Source organism: Taudactylus pleione, unplaced genomic scaffold (assembly GCF_031769625.1).
Source record: "Taudactylus pleione unplaced genomic scaffold, aTauple2 ptg000250l, whole genome shotgun sequence".
Taxonomy (NCBI): Eukaryota; Metazoa; Chordata; class Amphibia; order Anura; family Myobatrachidae; genus Taudactylus; species Taudactylus pleione.
The window spans coordinates 422767-435105 of record NW_028284652.1 but is presented as its reverse complement, the minus strand read 5'-3'; positions in this window follow the sequence as shown (position 1 = coordinate 435105).

Here is a 12339-nt window from a genome sequence, read left to right as displayed (position 1 = left end):
AAATTTGATTCATCACAAAACTTCAAATTTATTGTATTTATTGTTGTTCTAAGATGCATCTTTCTTTCTTACATATTTTTTTCAACTATTCTATAATAGCCTATAGTTGTCAAAGCAATGGCTGGTTTACCTGTGACCAAATCTCACCATAGATGGCAAAGATCCACAGTGGAGTACATCAGAATAGCACATTATACTAAAAAACTCTTAACTGCTCAATTACTTTGCCAAATATTTAAAAAAAAAAGTATTTTGATGACATCTTATTTTTTTAAGCAAAGTTCATGCAGACGTGCATTAAATATTGGTGATACCAGTGAAATTTGGAGTTTGGAGATATTAAAAGGAATGCTGTGTGCACAGACCATCATAAATATGACCTTACAAAAACAATTCATTTTACCTAGTACTTTTTCCTTTATTTACTTCCATACTTACTGATTTTTTTTTCACCTAAAATATTTTTTTAATAAATGTAACATGGCAGTGTTGTAGAAACTGATATCCACATTATGATAAACACATAGGCGACAATACAATTCAAATAGCTAAGTAGCCCCGGGAATGAGTTCTCAGAGCTATTCAATTCACCACACTGTTAGCCCGACTAAAGGATTTCTTCTCGCACACTCCTGAGGGTGCGAGAAGAAATCCGACTAAAGTGCCAGCCACAATGCTGTATTTTCAGCTTAGCGTATGGCTAACGCCTCCGAGCCAGCACTTTAGTCGGAAAATGCCAGTTAATGCGACTGAACACCCAGCTTTAGGAGTACTAACCGGCATTCTCCAACTTAAGTGGTTTTATTCGGACTTAACACTGCGGTGAATTCCGGGGCTATTCACATCGCGCTGAATTGAATCGCCCCCATAGTAGTTTGTAAAAAAAAAAAAGCAAATCTAATAGTTGACCCTTTCATAAAGACTACTGTTATTTTGTATATAAGCTCACTCATAGAAATGCACTACACAGTTATTCACTGAAATCTTATTCAAAACAGATTTAAATCTAAAGATTACCTACACCTTATTTAGGCAATCTTGCTTTCCAGTTGTTACGGAACAGGCAGGCCGGCCATGTTGGTAGTTGTGATTCTGCAACAGCCGGAGAAACAGACTCTGACTCTGCCTCTTCTGTGCACTATATAGTATTATGCATCATTTTGGAGGTTATGAGCAACTAATGGGCAGATGGCAGCTCTTGCAGAGTCAGTTTGGCTTATTATGATTAAACAAATTTGTAATATTTATTTCCTTTGATTTAATAAAATTTTAACAAAAATGTGTTTAATGTTTTTGGGAATTTGAATTAACAAGTCGACACAGCTGACCTAAACCTGAAGTGTAATCTGGGGAATATTGGATTTGGAGCTTAAAGCAATGTGACCTGGTTCTTGTGTTATAAAAATCAATCAATGCTGTCAAATAGTGACATAATTAATGGCTCATTTGTCCCTGGGAAAAAGTGACCTAATGACATTTTCTGGCTAAAAGGAAATAACGCTTTAAAGGAAAACTATGGGTAAAGCATATCTTGTGTTTTTAAATTCTACTAAAGGAAATTTAATACTAAAATATTAAATGTGTACAAAATAGAATATTGCCATTTAATTTACAATACTCATGTCATGCTGTGTTTAGTTATGTTAATCCGATTTTTAGGCCCGTAATCAATTTGGAGCGAAAAGCCGGAATCGGTGAAAATGTTTCGCTGATGACGTCATTTCGCCAGGCGAAAAAGTATCGCCGTATTCAATTTGAAAGACTCTAGGCGGAAGGTAAATGTAATAGGGTTTCGCCTATTAATAGCAGGCGGAAAAAATTGCAAAATTGGAGTGCAACATTGCGGGAACCCCCATGCAGCCTTCAGACAGTCCCACAAAAGGTAAACAGTGAAAAAAAATAGTGAAGAACACCCCAAAAAATTACTTTCATTTTGGAGGTGAAAAAAAATGTTGGGGGACAAAGTTAAAAACTAGCGAACTAGACTCCAGAGGGGGTCCCCAAGTATGCACCAGGTGTTTTTTTTCATTGCAGGTTCTTGCAGCAGGTGGATTTTTCACGATTTTTGAAACTTTAGCAACTTAAAATATGCTGGCCCCCATTTACAAGTACCCCAAATTTGCTGGGATTAGTTATTTTCAGCAAAACAACCTCCTGAATACTATTCACCACTTTTACAAAAACGCTATTTAGCAGCTATTGAGCCCGTTTAAAAACACCAAATACCTTCAGCAAGCCAAATGGGGGGGTACCATAGTGAACCCCCATGTCAGAGCATCTTTTGGGGGGGGTCTCAGGCTGATTTCCCCAAATCTGACATGACTTTCCGCTTGTTTGTTTGGCCGGGTCCCGTTTTCGCATACCTTCAAATTGAATATGGAGATACACGGGCAATACTTTTCCGCTTGCAAAACAGGCAAAGTAGGCGAAAAGTCCGGGAGGCAGAAAAGTATTGCGGGTCCGCTCAAATTGAATACGGCTCTTAGTGTGTTACAGTCTAATTTTTGCTGGAATTGCATTTGACTACTTCAATTGCTTAAATTTCAATAAAAACTGGAAAAATGGTTCTTAATCCCAATCAAACCTTAGGGAAAATAGATCAGTTTCAAGGATCGGTTGTAGTATGAAAAGTCTACATTCAGAATGTTGACAGGTTCTGATGTCAACATGGACTTTAGGTCGACACCAGAATGTCTGCATAGTCATAATCTCAAAATACTATTTTTTTGTTTATTTCAGGCTAATGGGAGCCCATACATCAACAATCTAATGACACAATGCTCTGTTTTGCCGATAGATTCTGTAAAAAAAAAAAAAAGAAAAAAAAGGCAAAATTCAGCATGTTGGAAATCAAAAACTAACTGATTCATATCCAATAATTCTCTGAATCGTTGAGTCAGGCATTTCTAACGTTGAATTTGGCCAATTGTCTGAGAAGTGGAGATCAGGAATCGAAGATCGGATCGAATAAATCAGTCAAATGATGTATGGTACCCTTTTCCCTAAATCTAACCCTATTAAGAAAATATAGGGACAATAAAATGTGCAGTGAACATAACGTATGCAGCTCAGAAACTTACTTATATACCTGTAACTTGGGGACATATTCAAAATAAACAATATTTAACTATATAATATCAGGCTATAATCATTCGATTTTTTTCAGGAGAAATTATGATAAAAATGGAGAATAAAAACAAAAAAAAAATTATTTGTGAATCGCAGTACAACATTTCATATAAGGTGCAAGAAACAAATTTCATATGCAATATAATTTACAAAGTGCAAAAATAGTGCAATTAAAGTATAAGAAATAAACATATAGGATTCCCCTAGTCTTATACCCTTTGGTGAGAGTAAACACTTCAGATGGCAAAAAGCCCTTGTAGAAAGAGGAAGTTTAAACTACTCACCACGTTGATCATCTGGGAGAGCAGTGGCGGGCTGGGCCGGGGGGCAGGGTGCCATCTGCCCCCCGGGCCGCTACACTAGGGGCTGCTCTGTAAGAAGATATAAGTGACAGCCCGGGGAGGTTCCTATGCCTGCCTCCCGGCTGTCACTGTCAGCAGTGCAACTAAAGAAGGTGCCGGCAGACAAACAGGCACTGGGGAAACTACTCAGGTGGTCCGGGGCTGCACCGCACCACCCGTCCTGGCCGCGGCATGTACAAAGTGTGCCGAATCCTAAAGCTGCCTGGAGGTTCTCTCTGTTCGTGTAAGATGTGGTCAGGGGCGGAACTACCGAATACAATGGAGGAGGGAGCCTCCATTGCTCCAGGCCCCGGAGGTATGTGCTGCTGACTGCCGAAAGAAGGGAGGGCACATATGGGAGGGCGGAGGGTTAGGGGACCACCTGCTGGGCCTGCATTAAATTGAGAGATCAGTGCTTTCAGGGTGGTGTTGTATGGGCGGAGTGGCACTGATCTCAATGTAATGCAGACTCAGCAGGTGATCTCCCCCCGTGTGTTCTGTGTTAGGGGCGGGGGAATCTATGTGGGTGAAGCGCCGTGTGAAGGGTTTGGGGATCCTGAGTGAGTAGGGAGAGGGTTTGTGTGAGGGGGTTTTAAGGGGGAAGATCTTTGTGTGGTGAGGATCTGTATGGGTGCAGCACTGTATGTATGTGAGGAGGTGATCTTAGTGATTAGGGAGAGCTGTGTGCGTGAGGGGGTTTCTGAGAGTTGGAGGCTGTGTGTGTGTAATGGGGGAGCTGAGTGAGTGGGCAGAGAACTGTATGGGGGGGATATGAGTAAGTGGAGAGAGCTACGTGGTGGGGGGTCTGTGTGTGAGGAAGGGAGAGCTATAAGAGGGTGGGATCTGTGTGAGGAGGGGATAGCTATATGAGGGGAAAGATCTGAGTGAGGGGCGGGAGCTGTGTGAGATATATATATATATATAATGTTTGTATTTATATATACATTAGTATGGGGCCCCAAAGCAGCATTTTTATTAATTATCAGTTCCTAGTCTCGATAATTATAATTTCTTGTAACCAATATTGCACGTGTGTTTATATATAAATAGAGAGTGCTGCATTGCCGCACCCCTTCCCCCCCCTCAGTGTTTATCCAGTAACGCCAGCGCGAGGGTGGGGGGCGGGATTTTCCGGTGATGGTGCGTTCAGGCATTACCCTTTCGGGGCCAAGCTGCTAAATGGTTCACAATATGCTGAAAGAAAAGCCGGGGCCACTGGCTTGTGTTTGCCCCCCAGGCTGAAAGTTGCCAGCCAGCCCCTGTGGGAGAGAGTCCAACATAGGGGTCCATTCAATGCAGCTTGGTAGTAGCACAACGCGTTTCGGATGCCTCAAATCGTCTTTTTTCGAGTGCAGGATCCTGCACTTGAAAAAGGACGCTTGGAGGCATCCAATGCTTGGTGTGTAGTTTAAGCTGCCTATTGAATACTAAGCCTAACCCTAAAAATAAGCATAAAACTGTATTTTGACATTCTGGTGTCGACATGTTAACATTATGAACATGTCAATATGTTAACCGTGTCGATATATTTGAATGTTGACATATTGGTTGTGGACCTAAAGTCCATGTTGACATTCAGAACCTGTTGATATTCTGAATAACGACATTCTGACCATGTCCCACAATGATCATTGCTCCCTATTGGAAATTTACCTTATTCACACAGGTTCCATTTCCCCGATTGCAGTAGTTAAAAAGCATGTTCCGGAATGAACAAGGAGAATTCCCTGTTATTGCTCTATTTTGCATCTTGTTTTAAATTTAACCATAGTTAACATGTTGCATTATAACACAAATTGCAACTGGTTGGATATATAATTAATTGGTTAGGTATATAGATCTATTAATGAAAGCTCAAACACAGATATAATAAATATATACATTAATTGTCATATTTTGGTACAGCAGCATTTTTCCAGTTTGTTTTTAAATCCAAGTAATTCAAGTCCAGTGAATAATCTGACGTGGTACAACAGTAAGATGGAAAACTGCTTAAGGTTTAAAAAAAAAAAAAATAAGTTTAGGTTAGCAAAAACTGAAAAATAACATACATTTCCGATTTATTAAAATAGGTCTTTTCCAGGATACTAATAATGGTACAAAAACTTACAGCTGTCCTGCAGCAATGAAAATGTTCTAAAAACCCCTGGAGTACTGCAGAAGCGGAATCGGTATGAAATGCCGGCCATGCGGCCGGCGGTTCGATTCTTTCGGCAGTGGTAGCCCGACACTGGAACAGATCCCGGCAGCATGAGCCCAACAGCGCTGGAAATCCCAATCGTTGTAAGGTAAGTATAGACTAACCTAACCACCCTAACCCTCCTTAGGGGTGCCTAACCTCCCCCCCAAGTGCCTAACCCTAATCCCCCCTGTAAGTGCGGGGTGCCTAACCCTCCCTCCCCCTAGCCTAACCCTAACCTCCCAGGGGGGTGCCTAACTCTAAGTCTCCCCCGGGAGCCCTAAACCTAACCCTTCCCCCCTCACCCGCGGCTGTCCACTCGCGGCGCCAGGCGTCGGGGAAATGAGTGGCATCTACATCTAGAGGCCGGGCATTTCACCCTCGCCGGGATATGACAGTCGGGAAGCCGGCTGTCTGTTTAATGTCAGCCGGCTTCCCGATTGCATCCCGCAGAAGCACAATGTCATGAAATACAATAGCACAAAATGTCTATTAAAAGTTTTGGAAAATGATGGCAGGGAGGTGCAGATGAATAAACAGTAGACTGATAAGTAAGTACCGGTTCCTAAATCTTGACCGATGTAATGGTTCACATTTGCAAAAGTCCAGAAACACCCATGTGCTGGGAACACAGAATTTGCATGTATAATAAACAGCAGACTTAACTTTGAGAAATGCAGATGAATAAACAGCAGACTGTTAAGTAGACACTGGGTTATTAAATCTTGACTGAATAAATGGTTCACATTTGCAAAAGTCCAGAATCATCCATATGCTGGGAACACATAGAACTGTAGGGATACCTTAATTTTGTAGATAGGGAGATTCCGATGACTCAGACAGACCGAATTACATGCAAGGAAAACAAACAATGACAAGCACTCCATGCTGGGTTCCAAGCAGCCTATAAGGCTAGCAAACAGGTGATACTAATTAACAATGATTTTACCAGGAAACTAAATCAAGAAATGTTCAGAGAGCAGCACCTCTGGCCGGGACCAGAACTGTAGTACATTTCTGAAGGGCCTGGTGACCCCTGCTGGTAAAAAACAACCACAAGGATGATAACACAAACAAACAATACTAACATTATGCCCCCCTCTGGATGGTGGATTTCAGACACCTTAAGGTCATTATTTCCTCCTCTTCCTCTTTTTGACAACAGAGGAAGAATGTAAAGAGGCATTTGTACAATCTGCAGAATTAAAGCAGTCATCCAAGTGAGCAAGGACATTTGGTGAGCTGAATATTTTCACAACTGCCTGAAATAAACCAAACAGAATCTGTAATATTGGGTCTTTAGAATCAACTAAAGAAAATGACCACACCAAAGCTTCTCCTCTGAACCTCAGCAACATATTAGCTACTATATTCTCTTGGGTAACATCAGTTAATTCCATATATTGGTGCATAAAAGCTTCAAACTGGGAGATATTACTATCAAAATAAATGGGCTGACAACCGGAGGATCCGTTAACTTGATCATCTGTGGAGTTAGGCAAGGCAGGCACCTCAGGAGAAACAGGCATCTGTGGCATCTTAGGCATTGCAGAACTCTGTTGCACCAAAGGCAAAGCGGACACGTTTAGACCCTCTCGGACCCCCAATAAAGCATACACGGGTAGACCCTCTCGGACGTCTGGCAAGGCGGACACGTCGGACCTCTGGCAAGGCGGACACCTCTCGGACCTCTGGCAAGGCGGACATCTCTCGGACCTCTGGCAAGGCAGGCACCTCTCGAGCCTCTGGCAAGGAAGGCACCTCTTGGACCTCTGGCAAATCGGAAGCTTTTGGTGACCGGACAACCCTGAAAGAAAAAACACCTGAACTGGCAGCCGACAAGACGGCACTCTCCTCAGGCCCGGAGGCCAGGGCATTAGGGTCCTCAGGCCCAGAGGCCAGGGGGGCATTAGGGTTCTCAGGCCCAGAGGCCAAGGGGAATTAGGGTCCTCAGGCCCAGAGGCCATGGGAGCATTAGGGTCCTCAGGCCCAGAGGCCAGGGCATCAGGGTCAGTTGACAGACAAGTCAGCACCTTTTCAGGAATTAGTAGGATACCTGAAGCCCCCTCTTGAGGCAAAATACTTGGCAATATACTCAAAACCCCTTCCTGGGGCACGATACTCATGGGCCTCTCCTGGGGCACAATGCTCACAGACTCCTCTTGGGGCGGAACACTCGGGAAAAGTCCAGGGACCCTACTTGAACTGAGGCACTGGCGACCTCTCCTGGGTCTGCGGGTCTCTGAGGGAACTTTGGCTGGGTAGCTTTGTGAGGAAACCCCGGCTGGGCAGCTCTGTGAGGAAACTCCGGCTGGGCAGTTCTGTTTAAATTTACAAACAGTCCTTCCATGGGACCAGCAGACAAGACACGAAGTCCTTCCATGGGACCAGCAGACAAGACATGAAGTCCCTCCTTGGGACCAGCAGACATAATGGCTCCATCTGAGACTGACAAGGCGTGCAATTCCCATTGAGGAACTAACTGGGCATGAGACCCCTTGTGGAACAGACAGGCATGAATCCCATTTCAGGGGCTAAACACCCAAAACCTCCTCCAATCCTAGACCTGTGATAAGGACATGAACGCAGAAAATGTTCAGGACTAGCACAATATAAACAGATGATTAGATTTGCGAAAAGCTCTCTGTTTCGGTAAGGGGAGCACGAGGGCCACTTGAATTATTGATTTTCCCAGTAGCTGGTTGCACTGCATTAAGGGCTGCAACAAAACCTGGAACAGAGTCCCTCTGTAAATTGGTGTGATTAATAGGCCCTGGTTGTGGTGCAGATGTGTAACTTTCTGCCAGCCATTCAGGGACAGCAGTTACACTAGAAGGAAAATTAACTTGGGTGAGTGTAGAAATTTTCTCTAGAACTTTAGGTAAAATTGTTAGAAGTTGTGCTAGGTGAGCACGCAGCAGTATAATGTCGGTCTACAGATTGTGCAGCGAAACATATTTAAAGGGAGGAATGGCATGATTGAGTATTCCAGGAAGTTCTGTAATAAAGACTTGTATTAGAAAATCCAAGGTGATAGCATTCTCTTGTTTGTTTGACAAGACAAAGACAACACAATGAGGGGCGCACCAAACACTAAATGTGTATATACAAACAGCAGCTCACCTATGGATAGGCTAATCCATGTGCTAGGCAGAGAAAACAAAGGAACAGGGAGCGCTACTATGTATAGCAATAATAAACCTGAATAGGTTGAAAATTAGATGATTTAATATCTTGATAGATTAAAATAAACACATAAATTAAAAGAAATATCTAAAAATATATAGACATAATATAGTACCTTGACACTGGTAATGGACCAATTAATCAACAGTTGATAGAATAATATACATGCATGAATTATAGTAAATAATAATGATAAATGAATCTGATTATTGGTACTCAATCTAATAAGACATGTGCTTAATAGTCACAGTTCATCCCGGCCGGGAAACAAAAAATAGTGTCAATAAAAAGGTATACCTCTTGCATATCTTTACCGATGATGAGTACTTAGAGATGTGATACCAATTCAGAACAAATGTTAGTAATTCAATGGAAAGCTGTGTCTCATATAGGGATGACCGTGATGATGGTGAACAGCTTAGCCCATAAGCATCAGATGTATGCTGTCTGCCAAGGTGAAAAAAGTCACGGCAATGGTCCTGTGTGGAACAGCAAGCCGCCTGGTATAAAGGGTCTCTCGCGACATGTGTGCTGATGCCCAGCACTGTGGAGCGGTCTCCCACAGCACATGCACCGGCCGTGCAGGTGCTCTGTGTGTAGCGGCAGTCGGCCAGCTGTTCTGAGTGGCAGGAATAGACGTGGTGTCTGGAATGTCCTGCCGCATCTGCCGGTCTCCTACACTTATGCAAAAACGTGGTTCTAGGTGGCAAAGGAGACCGTGATGTGCGGGTTGCAAGGAAAGTGGATCTGGCAATCAGACCGGTCCGATGATGAGAGTCCTGGCCTAACGCATTTCTCGGCTCCAAATACTGGCCATTTTCTCAGAGGCAATGTGTCTCACCATGCCAGACTTGTCAGATATAGTGTTACTAATTAATTAATGAGTTCAATAGTAACAGGTGTTTAACTTAAATGCTGTGATTATCAATTAGTCAGCATTTATTGTTATTTAAACCCTTAAATCATTACATAATGTTCTATTTAGTACATATTGCTTTTACTTACAATAATTAAAAATACATAGACAAATGAATAAGAAAAATAAATAAATAATTCTATATAATATATAATCTGTCTTCAATGTATCATATTAATCAATCTAATGTTAGAATAATATTCTCATTTAAATTCAAAAAGGTGTCCAATTCGTATGAACATTAAAATATATTTATAAAATATATGTCTTTAAACATAAAGATACACATAGATATATGTTTTTTGAACACATAAAAAATAAGTAATGAATTAATGAATACACATATAAATTAATTAAGTAATACTAACCCATATAGAATCAATTCATATATATATATATATATATATTCATATACACCAGTCAATCAGAAAGATACTAAAAAAAATAAAAAATTAATAAAAATTTAAAATTGATAAAAATAAATATAAATTGAATGAATGAACCCAATAGTATTATGAAAAAAATTATGAATAAAATCACGTTCATATATATGTGACCCATTCAAAACTTGAATGGGAACTGCAAATAAAGTGGCTTGTAAATATTAAAAATTAAAAATGAATAATAATTACTAAACATCTATATAAAGCTCAAGTGATTGAATGATCAATTACTATAACTTACTATGGTGAATTAATAATATAGTGAATTTCCAATTATGTTAGACCCAAACAAATTCATAAAAGATGAAAGTAGAATTATATAATGGATATAATTGATGTGATTAAAACGACTTGTTGTCGTGTGATATGATACATAAATAGACAAGTGGAAGAGTGAAAAATCCAAAGATGGATAAAGCAAGAATGAAAAAAAAATATATATATAAAATATAAAATATAAAAAAATATAAAAAAAAAATACAAAATAAATAAAATAAAATATAAAAAAATATAAAAAAAAAAATATATATATATATATATATAAAAAAGAAAAATGTAAAAAAAGCAAAGATAAGAATGAAAAAACAGATGAAAGAACATGCGGTGCAGCAGTGACCCATCCATACAGTGAGATATGTTTAGACTCAAAGGTCCCAGATGGGTCAGTGGTGCACCACACTGTAAGGTGATCCACTGGACTAGTCCTGAATCTGGTACTGCAAAAACCAAGGATAACATCTCACTGTTGAAACATGACGCCCCCATAATCAACCACAGAGTTACTAAATGCCTTATTTATCTCACCCACAGGGACCTGTGGTCTGAGAAGAATGGGCATTGGGATATATATTAACAATGGTTAAGTTCAACCGTGTCATTGAGACCTTTAGGGGATAAAGTATCAAGTTTGAAGATCCAATATGCTACACGTTTGCACAAAAGGCTGTATCTGTCCCCCCCCTCTTGGCGAACAGTTAATTTTTTCTATAACTGTAGCAAAACTGTTGTCAATTTTGCTATTCTGACAATGATGACTATGTTGAGACAGGCTATGTTGTTTATAACCTTTGATGATATTGCGTCTGTGTTCTAAGAATCTTAAATGAAAACTGCGAATAGTTCTTCCAACATATTGGATCCCACAATGACACTGAATAACATAGATGACAAATTGTGATCTACAATTAAGAAAACTATTAATCTCAAATGTCCCATTAGTACTAAAGGATATAATAGATGTACTACTTTTGTGCACATGTTTACATGTTAAACAATTGGAACGTCCACACTTAAAAAAACCTTTAGGTTTAGGTAGTAACCAATCAATAACTTTAGGGATAGGATCTGTGTGTGTGGATGGGAAAGAAACTAGGAGCCAGTGTTTGTTTTAAAGTTTTAGCTTTTCTAAATAGTACTCGGCTGTGATGAGGAAAAAGTGGACCCATATATCTATCATGTTGTAATATTGACATATTCTTAGTAACAATTTTCTTTATTTCACTAGCAGCTGAATTAAATTGAGTAATAAATGAAAAAGATCGTTCAGATGGATCGCATATATCTAAAGTCATAGTCTCAACATTAGTAGTCTTATTTTGTTTTCTTGATGACTTATTGGATAACAGAGAGACTCTTTGAACCATTTTGACCTCATTTAGTGCTTGATCTAATAGATCTTTGGGGTAACCTTTATTTAGAAAGCTTGGTACATATAATGACTGCAATTATAATGCAGATAATTTTGACAGTCTACTTCTTTAATATATGTTGTTGATTCTAACTTCCCATCAACAACATTGACAGTAATATCTAAATAATTAATCATATGAAAATCAAAATTGTGGGTGAATTTTAATCCAAATGTATTGTGATTAAGGTGATGAACAAAAAGATCGAGTGTGGATAGATCCCCATCCCAAATAATGAAAATGTCATCGATATATCGGCTATAGAGGACCAGGTTCGCCCCGAAATCACCCGTCCACACATGGCATTCCTCAAAGGAGCCCATGTACAGATTGGCATAATTCGGGGCAAACCTGGTCCCCATCACCGTGCCATGTGTCTGAAGAAAGAATTGTGCATTAAATGAAAAATAATTGTGTTCTAAAATAAAATGAATCGAAGAAAGTAAAAAATTCCTTA